Below are 11,087 nucleotides of genomic sequence, written 5' to 3'. Positions count from 1 at the left end.
GGGAACAGAGCCCATAAGGGCAGCTGGCTATGCTAAGGCCACTCCAGATAAGCAGCCCCAGCACTCAAGCTGCCGTATGATCGCTACACTCGTGAGTGCCAGCTACATGTTCTCTGGGCCAAGTCCTTGTCAAGCGCCATTTCCCTGATTCGTGACTGACCCATTTTGCAGATGCAAACACTGAGGCTCAGCAGTGGTGAGCCAGCTGCACACGTGGGTCTCTAAGTAGCCCTCTGCCTTATTCTTAGGTGTTAGGGCTGGGGTTGTGTTCTCTCTGCCTCAGCCTTCAAACTGGGAGCTGAGACAATCTGACACCCTGTAGCCCAGGCTGGCCTCAAAGTCATAGCTATTCTCCTGCCTCAGCCTCTACCGTGCTGGTATTACACATGTGAGTCACCACGCCCAGCTTGAAAGTAGGAGTCTAGGAAAAGACTGGGGTGGGAAAATTCCCTGAGTAACAGCAAGCAGCCCTGAAAGTCGGTGAACCGCAGGCCACTGACTGAAACACATCCTTGAGCCTAGCGCTGCATTCCAGGGTACCTCACCAGCTCTACAAACCAAACACTGCACAGAGAAGGCAAGGATTCACACAAGAACACACAGCTCTCCTTGTAATACAGACTGGAAATCCTCTGGGCTCTCTGTTGACCCTGCTGTCCGTGGCTGTAGGGCCAGAAAGCCTAGCCAAGTGAGCAGGCCCAGCTGGCCACCTGCCTGGACATCCAGACATCAGTTAAACCCATTAAGTGACCACTCACAACCCAGCTAGCTGTCTTCCCTCTTTGTCTTACCTCAGCCCTCTGGGAGCCGGAGGACAGGCTCCTGGCCTAGCCACTGAGGAGAAAGTCTGTCAAGAGCTCAGAGAGAGCAGAAGATGCTCAGAGCAGGTGTCATCCAAAGGACTCCACGCAGGGTCTGAAGGTGGCCACCTGGGCAGTGACCACATAGGACAGAGCCTGCCCTGGGCAGCCCTGCTGCTCCCCAGCCTCCCTGAGCCTCAGTTTCCTTATCTGCACACTGTAGGAGTGGTCTACTCAGTGTGCTCTGAGCCTCAGTTTCCTTATCTGCACTCTGTAGGAGTGGTCTGCTCAGTGTGCTCACCGAGGCAGTGAACTGGTACGCTTGGAACAGAGCCACGCATAGTGCTGAGCCGTCCACCTCACCAATCCCGTGTGCTGTTTCCTGGCCGCCTTCCTCTCCAGACTGAGCCAGTACCTCTAGAAGAACCATCTAGGGGAGCCAACCACACCCACAAGGACAGACATCTGCCCACCCATCAATGAGCCCCCAGTCAGGGTCCCACAGAAGCAGTGTTCAAGTCTGCACATACTCAAGTTCAGAACCGGGGATCACAGGCCTCTGTCCACACCCCTTGTCCCCCACCAGTGCCCCCAGCTGGTTCTAGACGCTCCCCTGTAGCAGAGGCCTAGCCAGAAGCAAGCATACCCACCCTAGAGCAGTGAGCTGGTACTCCCAACCCTCCACACTGCCCTCAGGAGAGGCCACCAGCCAACTTTACGGGGCTAGCAGGCTGTGGAAGACAGGGTAGCCTGGCAGGGCCTTCAGCAAGGCATTTCTGAGCCTCGCTGCAGGTGTCAGAACTGAGACCGACACGATGGGAAGAGTGGGATGATGGGAGTATCCCGGCAATGGACACGGTGGGCGCAAAGGCCCTGTGGCAGGCGTGGGCGTCACACACGCAGTACACCCTTGTAGTGTGACTGAGAGTGAGAGATGGATGCAGAGGTGAGGGTCAGGCGGGCAGGGTTTTGCTGCCAGGAGAGAGCTGGGCCACCTTCAACCTGCGAAGGGAACTCATTGGAGACTATTAAACAGGGCAACAAGACCACAGAGGGTTTGTGTAGGGGATAAGCACAAGCCAGAAAGGAAGAGGAGAGATTGAAAGGCCGCTCTCATCCTCTGTGTCCCTCTGGCTTTGTCTCATGTGATCCCCAAAGTGGTCAGAGCAATAAACACAAAAACATCCGAACTTGGGACGCGATGTTCTTGGAACAGACCGAGCACAGCGGTCCCTGCTCTTCCCCGAACTGGACTAAAGGGCGGGCATAGTGTCGGGTTTGAGGGCAGCATGGGCTTTTTGAGAGGCCATGGGGGTGCCCAGGGCAGGTTCGAAGAGGCCCTCTCTGAGCCGTGCCCTTTTAGACCCGGCTGCCTGTATTTCAGATGAGAAGTTAAGGTTCAGGGAAGAGGCTAGCTGCTCCCCTGCTCCAAGTGAGACCCAAAACTAGAGCTCTGAGCCCGAGTGGCCAGCGGGATGTGCCCGGCATTCTGTTTCCTGGGGTTACAGTTGTGGGGACAGAAAATGCAGGTGGTGGGGAGTGGTCCCTCCTTCCTAGGCATCAAAAGGAGCTTCTCAGAGAAGGAAACACCGATTCAGCCACGAAGGGCAGTAACAGCTGACTGGGAACCATTCAGAACCAGACTGAATGGTACAAAGGAAGCCATGAGAAGGTCAGACAGCAGGGACCACTACAGAGTACAGAGCACAGAGCCCAAGGCAGTGGACAGGGAGAAGAAAAAGGATGAAAAGCCACCTTGGGGGTGCATGGGAGCTGGCTACCGTTCAGGAATGCCGGTATGAAAGTCCCCCCCCCCATGGTGGTGACTTAGGACAAAGAGGCAGAGGACATACTGAGGCTGTGTAGAGTCAGGTAGTTGGTAGGCTAGACCCTTTCAGACATGTCCAACCTTTAAGAGGGCTGCACGCAACCAGAGATCCATGAATGTGGCCCAGCCCATCTATAGAGCACACCATGTCATCATGCCCATACAGTTCTCCCTCTAAAGAAAGCACACGAAACCCACCCCAAATCTCAGCATTCCTTGTCTTCAAAGCCCCAGGCTTCACTGGTTCCTGGAGCTAGCAACTCCTTTGTGGGTCCCCACGGTGGAATTCCACTTATATTCCAGAGAACAGAGACACCATGGTCCTTCCCACATAACCCTGACAAGCTGAGTGGCTGCTGCGTCACCTGAGACCCAAGCTGGCCTTCATCTGCATCTCCTGCCATCCCTCTGTCTGTCTACTCACCCTTCCTCTCAACCACTGTTTCCCTCGGGCCAGCCCCTTGCTGTGTGGAGACCCAGGAAATGACTATGGACTATCTGAGCCGCCCTAACAGGGGAGGCCATGGTGACAACAATGATTATGACTTAAGGCAGCAAGAATACATGTTGGAAAGATGAAGTTGAAAAGGAGGAGGAAGGAGGAGGAAGGAGGAGGAAAGCAGAGGAGGGGGGAGGACCCGCTGCTGCCAGCTCCTCAGGACAGGACCATACAATGTCACCATCCCAAGCGAAGGACAGTAGTACACTATTGGTGTTATTAATCACCATTAATCTAATTAAATGGCAGTTACAATTAAGAACATGGTGATTAAAAATGCCACCTTGGGCTTAAGCGCCTCTGCCTCCAGCACCAAAGGGAATGATGCCCTGGCTCACTGCATCACGCTGCACACAGTAGGTGCTCAGCCCACCATGTATCCAAAGCCACAAGCTCGGAGATAGTGAGGGGCAGCCCCTTGTTCTGCAGAAGAGCACACTGAGGCCTGGGGGGAGGGGGAATGGTGGGGCTCCAGGTTACCTGAGAGTCTGATAGACTGAAACCAAGATGCCCAATCCCAGATGCCCCAAGCTCCCTTTATCCCTAAAGACTTATTTTTTTTTCTTTTCTGGCATAAAAAAGCAGCCACCAGGAACAGGCGTGCTGCCCTTGATTAAACAAGGCAAACTCTACCGGAACTGAGGTGGTGTGGCCTGGACGTCTAATTACACAGCAGAGCAGAACAGAGGAGGGAGACAGAAATATGATCAAACAGCGCTGAGACAGTATCAGCCCCTCCCAGCGTTAATCCTCACCACAGATGTCTGCAAACCTCTGGGCAAGAAGGGCCTGCTGGTTCTCAAATTAGACCCTGCTCCCCCTAACACGGAGACCCTTAGCAGCCGGCCAGGCTCCAAGAGCCTATGGAGAAGTCATAGACCTGACCATGGCCATGTGGGTGGGCACAAGGGTTGGCCTTCCGAAGCCTTCCAAGAACTCATGATAGACGGGTATCATTTAGGCTACAGTTAGGTGGTCAGGGCTTAGAAGGAGTGGACACAGCTGGCCACGGGCTCTGAGGCAAATCAGTGGGGACAGGCTCTCTTTGGCCTGACACTCAAGGCTCTTTCCCCAGGAAGTCTGGTTCTTCTTGACAGTGCCCTGGTCAGAGGTTAGTTCTGCTGGTGTGTCCACCACGAGGGTCTGTGATTGCACGTGGGCAGGACAGCATGCAGGGGAGGGCAGAGCTCCTGCCAATCAGGTTCTTCTGTCCCCACATTGGCTGTACCAAGGAGGACACAGCTGGATGGGTGACTTCAGGTTCAAACTGTCGCATGTGTGGAATGCAAACCTGCATCTGGGAGACAAAATCTGGAGTAACAGGTGGTAGGTACTGTTCATCTCAAGGAACTCACGAAAAGGAAGCCACCACTACACAGCCCCAACACTTAGCCCAAAGGAGAGGGGGTCCCTGGCAAGCTGAACTTGTGATAAAAGAAAATAAGCAAGTTAATGAGATAAAAAGCAAATGAGTGTGTGAGAGTGTGTGTATGTGTGCACGCACGAGTGTGTATGAGAATGCTTGTACGTGAGTGTGCATGTATGTATGTATGTGTGTGTGGCTGGAGGACTTCTAGGTGGTTCTAAAGGAAGAGACAGTCCAGCTGAGTCTTGTAGAAGCAACTGTGGGAAGAGCTAGAGGAATGTTCCAGAAAGGGAAGAGTGAGTGCAAAATGAAGTCAATGAATGTGTTGATGGATAATGAGCAGGGAATGGAAGCCATATGGGTCATACAGGGATCCTTGGCCTCCCTCGGCTCATTGTTCCCCCGGCCTCTAGCTCCTCTCTCCACTCTGCTCTTCGAGCTCCTGCACCCCACCTGGTGCCTCCTTCCAGTTGACAGGAGCTCTCCTCCATTGCTTGAATTATTGCTGTTCCATTAATAGTCATTACCCTTCCTGCTTTTTACTTCTTCCGCTTGTTTGTCCCTTGGCACTGGTTACAGGTCCAAGAAAATGTCTCCAGGCCTTCTAGGTCCTCCCATCAAATGGAGCGTGTGAAGTCCCCCCAGAATCTTAGGGTTCTTCCTACTCAAGGCCACAGATGTCACTGTGTCCCAGAGCTAGCACCTCTTCTGTGGGCCCCAGCGGCACCTTGCACCTTCCCACACCCTGCTGTATCAGGCCACAGAGACAACCTGAGGATGGGGTGCTACATAGCACCCCTGTGCCAGACTCAGAAATAGAGGGGAAGGGTGGTGAGGTCCAGGAGCTGATGCAAGGATCTGAAACAACTTCAGGGGCTGGGATGATGGCTTAGTCAGAAGCGTGATGTGCAAGCATGAAGATCCTGAAGATGCCTGACGCTGTGGCCTTGGCTTCCCCAGTGCTCACATATAAAGCACCTGAGCTAGGCGCTGGTTGTGAGAGGGGAGGACAGGCTCTCAGCAGAGCCAAATTCTTGAATTCCAGATTCAGTGAGAGACTCTATCTCAAAAAATAAGTGTATCGCTGGGCATTGGTAATGGCGGCGCATGCCTTTAATCCCAGCACTCGGGAGGCAGAGGCAGGCGGATCTCTGAGAGTTCGAGGCCAGCCTGGTCTATAAGAGCTAGTTCCAGGACAGGCTCCAAAGCTACAGAGAAACCCTGTCTCGGAAACCAAATAGATAGATAGATACATAGATAGATACATAGATAGATACATAGATAGATAGAGTGTAGTTCAGGCAAGGACAACACCTGACATCTGCCTCTGGCCTCCACATGCCACACATGTGCACACATGAGCACACACACACAGACACATACGGACAAAGAAAAAGAAAAATGCAACCTTGGGCCCTCACCGAGATGGCGCAGATGTGACTTCAAACCTAGATGTCCCAAGTCTGGCCAAACACAATGTGCATCTGGCTGGCCACATCCTGTGACTGTCCCTTGGGTTTGAAATTCATTCAAAATTCTGAACCGGTTGAAATATTCAAACTATCCAAACAAAGAAGGTGTTTGTTCCTCCTCACTGAACCCAGAGTCACAGGCTGGGCCAGGTAGCGGTGGCCTCAGGCGACTCCACAGCCCTGTGGAGTGGGTGGCACTTTCTTTCCCTCACTCTGTAAGTGGGAAACTGAAACTCAGAGGGGTCCAGCAGCTTTCTGAGGTCACACAGCCATTCAGGAGCAGGAAGCCTGCTACAATGGGCCTTCATGGAGAGACAGGAGGGGATCTTGGGGCTGGGGAGGCCAAACATATAAGGACTCTGGGTGACTTCTTTGGGAGACAAGGACACTGAGTAGAGGGCCCAGCCCTGTCCTCAGAAGGGGGCGGGTCTCAGGGCTGCTGCCTGGTCAAGGGCTGATTGATTCTTCACGGTCCCTGGAGCCGGTCCCCTCATCCGTACCACAGGCTGCTGCGTGTTTTCTTGTCTCTGATTGTAAACAGATTTGACTAAAGAGGTAAATTAGAAGTTAATTAGAGAGAACATGATTGATGAGGTCGTTTGCCGTGATTGGGAGGCGTGGAAAGGATGGGGCTCCCTGTGTGGAGGGAAGGGATGAGGGAGAGGAGAACGAGGGAGAGGCCATGAGGGAGAACTAGGGGAGAGGTCAGAGGAGAGTCTTCACGGGCAGGTTCAGTGGGAGTCAACTTAAGTTTCCTGTCTTCTAGGCCTTAGGGTTCAGGCAGGACTCGACTGTGAGGCCCTAGGTAGAGCACTATATGAAACCTGGTAACCTGAGCCAGGGCCTTCGGGCCTCAGGGTGCAGCAGCCATTCTGGGGATGGCTGAACTGTCACTCTGACTGGCAGACACAGTGCCTGAAAATATGTATGCCATCCCAGACCCAGAGCCCTGGGCCAGGTTGACACCACACCTCCCCTTTCCAGGCTGGGTTATGGGTATTTGGAATTGAGCCAACTCAGAGTCACAGGGCCAACAAAATAGCACCAGGGTGGCCTCTGGATTGTGCCCTTCGGCTCCATCAGTGGTGGGTCTTAGGTCTGACCTCTGGGACCCTCCCCACTGCATCCTGCTTGCTTACCTCCAACCACATTTTACCTGGGCAGACCAGGGGAGCTCATCCCTGCCCATGGGAACCTTTGTCTTTGTCCGACCTTAAGCCCCTTAGGGCACCTCTGAGCCCCAGCTCTGTCACTGGCCTTCCTCCTTCACATCGCATGGTGACAAAGAGGCCATCCTACCAACTCTTTCGTTCTCCCAGGGAAAACGGGGTCCAGAAATCAGGGTGATGTGGGACTGGGCTTCCCTGAAGTCAAATCAAAGTCTAGAATCAGGATCACTATGCCTAGCCTCTGATGTCATGCCTAATATTCCATTTCTTCATTCAGCAGGATTTATTGAGACCCAACTGTGTGCAAAGCTCTGAGCAAGAGTATGGGCCTCTTGGGCTTAGCCCGGGACCTGGGAGGCAGGATGCTGAAGTATAGGGCTGCTGGGAAGAGCAGAGCTGGGGTGCTTTGCATGACAGCCTCCTCTCCAGGAAGTGGGACTGCAGGGAGAGGGAACTGAGCTAGAAGGGGCATGGAACAGTCTAGAAGCTACCCGAAGACCAAGGAACTGGGATGATGAGGTGGAAGCTGAGTGATGAGGTTCCTGGTAGAAGCCCAGGGCACGATCCTAAGTGGTGGAACCTGTCCCAGGTTATAGGGAAAGGGGAACATACTTGAACTTCAGCCGGGTCGGGGCAGGGTTCCCCAGCAAAGTGAAGAATTTTGGCCAAAGGAAGGGATACTCCCAAGATCCTGGTCTGTCTGGGTAAAACGTGATCTCAGAAATCTCTGTCCTTCCCTCCTTGGTTCCCCCAATTGTACAATGAGGTAGGACATTAGTCATTGGAGTCCCCACATCTGGGGAGTGACCTAGTGGGAGCAAGGAACAGTATATATCAACAGCTGATGCTCTTGGCCTCTTGGGTGCTGAGGCTGGAGCACATTCTCATGGGCATCTCAGTCCTCACACAGCATGGGAGTCCCTACTCTAGGAAGGCAGACACTGAAGGCTCAGAAAGGTGAGCAATGTTCTCAGCCTTCCATGCCTGGGCTGGGCTGAGGCTTGATTCTGCTACCTGCATGGGGGAATTGCACTCCTTAGGATGGGCAAGCAGGTGATGTTTTGAGGACAGCGGGAAGCATGTGTGTGGGCACACACAGCAAGACCCGGATGGATGGATCTGACCAAGCTTCTACCCTCTCCAGCCTCAGTTTGTCTATCAGGGTGATGGGGATAATCGTAGCCCCCTCTGGAGGTGTTAATGGGGTGCATCTGAAGCCAAGGGCACAGTCCTGTTTGTTCCCTGGGGACCTCCAATCAGTCACATCTGCTCCTCTAAACAGCGCTGGAAGGACGGGGAAGGAGTTCAGCTCCTAGACTAGGAAGCTGAAGCAAGCAGAGGAACTATGCCAGGGTATGCCACTCGCCACAGTGGCAGAGCAGTGATGGCAACTTTGGACCCACAGACAGAAGGAAAAACAAAAACGTGAGTGCAGACCTGAAGACTGTCCTCTGAGCTGCTTCAGGGCCATTGGCCTGGCATCTTAAAGGTTCTCTTGAGGGGTGGGAGGTTCAGGAAAGTCCCTGCTCTATGCAACATTTGGGACCATGACTAGAGATGGTCCAAATTACAGGGGATGGGGCTGCAGATTGCAGAATTACAGGGAGCAGGGCTAGAGATGTCTCAGATTACAAAAGCAGAGAGCCAAGACCGCCAGGATTAGAGGGCAGCTTGTCCTCCCTGCATCGGCTCTGGCTTGATTTAATTGTGGGCGCTGGCAAAGACTGAAGCCTGTTCCAGCCGTCTAATCACTAGGCAGTGTCTGCATTGCTAAACTGTAAGGGGAGGCTTGCTGGTGGGGTGAGGGCCCTTTCCAGGCTTGAGACACGAGACGGAATGAGGGGACACTGGCTCCAACCAATGCTTCTACATGGACCTTTAGGGTCCAGACAAGGATATCGGCCAGAGGGGACAAAGAACTCAGAGGAAGTAGAGACAAGGCCTGAGCCGGCTTAATTCCAGGCTCACTTAGGAGGGAAAACTGAACCCCAGCACTGGAGGAAGACAGCCTGGCCTCCTTCATCACCAAGCTGAGGTCTTGACCTCAAACTTGCCCTCAGAACAAAAAGAATACCCTGATTCAGTGAAAAGACCAGCAAGTCTGTCATCTGTGCACAACTCTGTGCCTCAAGGTACCAGGGTCATTGTGTGCAAGAGGGAGTGGAGCAGAGTCCTGCAGCCGCTGGTACCACATGTGGTAGGATTTGCCAAGAGCTCTCCTCACTGTGTGCTCTCCAGTGGGGTACACCGTTCATTGTTTGCTTTAGAAAGATCCACCGTGGACCCAGGATCTACCACAAGGCAGCCTTTGAGTTTCCTGGGCCTCAGTTTCCCCATCTGCAAGATGAGATTTGCATACCAGGTGTCAGGAGGAATAAATGGAATACCACACTATCCATGTGGCACATAGCCTGGTACAGTTGGGTCCTTGGTGAGCAACAGCTGTGGCCATGGTGATCCAAAAATAATCACATGGCCAACATACACCCAAGCTGACTGTGCCTGGGCCTCAAGGGTCAAACGGCAAACTGGGTGCCAAGGCCAGGCCAGATGGAAGAATCTATTGTGGCGGCATTCTGCTCCTTTACTGGAGGGCGTGGCTGACTAAGCAGGGGCTAAATCTGGCCTTGAGGACACCACGGGGAACGAGAGAGGCATCACGTTGCCTTTACAAAGCCTACAGTCTGGCTCCTCTAGGAGGAGGTCACGCTTCAGTTAACTGTACAACCCACGACTTCACTGGAATAGCGACAGAGGGAATCTTGGCTTTTGTGGCTGCTCTGGCTGGGACCCCGCTGTCTGTCCTTTGCTCTGCAGTAGAAAATCACAAAAATAAATTGTCCCCAGGGCGGGGAGCAAGCCTCAGTTTGAGCAACCCTTCTTGACGGCCACTTACAAGGTCGCCCCTTCCTCTTCATCCCCCAAAACTGAGGCCCTGTTTCTGGATGGCCTCCACAGGAGGGTTCTGGTCACAGGAACCTGGGGCAGTGGGCCTTGGTCAGCTCTCTGACATGACCAGAAGATGAGGTGAACAGTCACACCCATGGCATAAGGACACAGTAAGAACTCAATAGGTGTTTCTTCTCTTTCTATGTGAGAGCTATGTAGGTGAGTATGTGGAGACCCTGGACTTCTTGTACCTTCTAGGCCCTTCTAGGCCCTGGTTCATCTTACATTGTCCATTAGGAAAAATCAGGAGTCACACAAGGCTAGCGTGTCCATCAGGAGTCACACGGGGCTAGTGTGTCCATCAGGAGTCACACGGGGCTAGCGTGTCCATCAGGAGTCATACAGGCTAGCGTGAATTTCCCCATTTTTCAATTATTAAATTATATCTGTTGTTGTGAGCTGATCTGGTTATTTTAGTGTACCAATCGAATACACCTTTCACTAAAACAAATCAGGGCAAGAGATGAGCACCCTCTACCCTAGCTGTGCTTTAGGACACATGTTAGGTACACGGGGATACACAGTAAGTTGGCAGGCTGCCAACTATCTCCCCCACCCCCAACATCTAGGCTAAACAAGAATTCCCCCAGGGTGAGGCTCTGACTTCAGTGGGCACAGCCAGCCTTCCCAGAGGTTCTATAGCCACAAACTGTATCAGAACTCTGTCTGAGGGCTGGAGAGATGGTCCCACTGTTGATAACAGTGCAAAGAACTCATGTTCAGTTCTCAGCATCCACATGGGACAGTCATAACTGCCTATAACTTCAGCTCTGAGGGATCCTCCTACATCTTCTTCTAGTCTCTATGGACACACACAGAACACACAATTTACATAAAAGATGGTGGTGGTGCACATCTTTAATCCCAGAACTCGGGAGGCAGAGACAGGTGGATCTCTGTGAGTTCGAGGCCAGCCTGGTCTACAAGAGCTAATTCCAGGACAGGCTCTAAAATTACAGAGAAACCCTGTCCTGAAAAACCAATAATAATAATAATAATAATAA

The sequence above is a fragment of the Alexandromys fortis genome, unplaced genomic scaffold (assembly GCF_014885135.2).
Source record: "Alexandromys fortis isolate MF-2015 unplaced genomic scaffold, M_Fortis_MF-2015_v1.1 scaffold_27, whole genome shotgun sequence".
In the NCBI taxonomy this organism is placed as follows: domain Eukaryota; kingdom Metazoa; phylum Chordata; class Mammalia; order Rodentia; family Cricetidae; genus Alexandromys; species Alexandromys fortis.
This window is presented reverse-complemented; position numbering follows the sequence as displayed.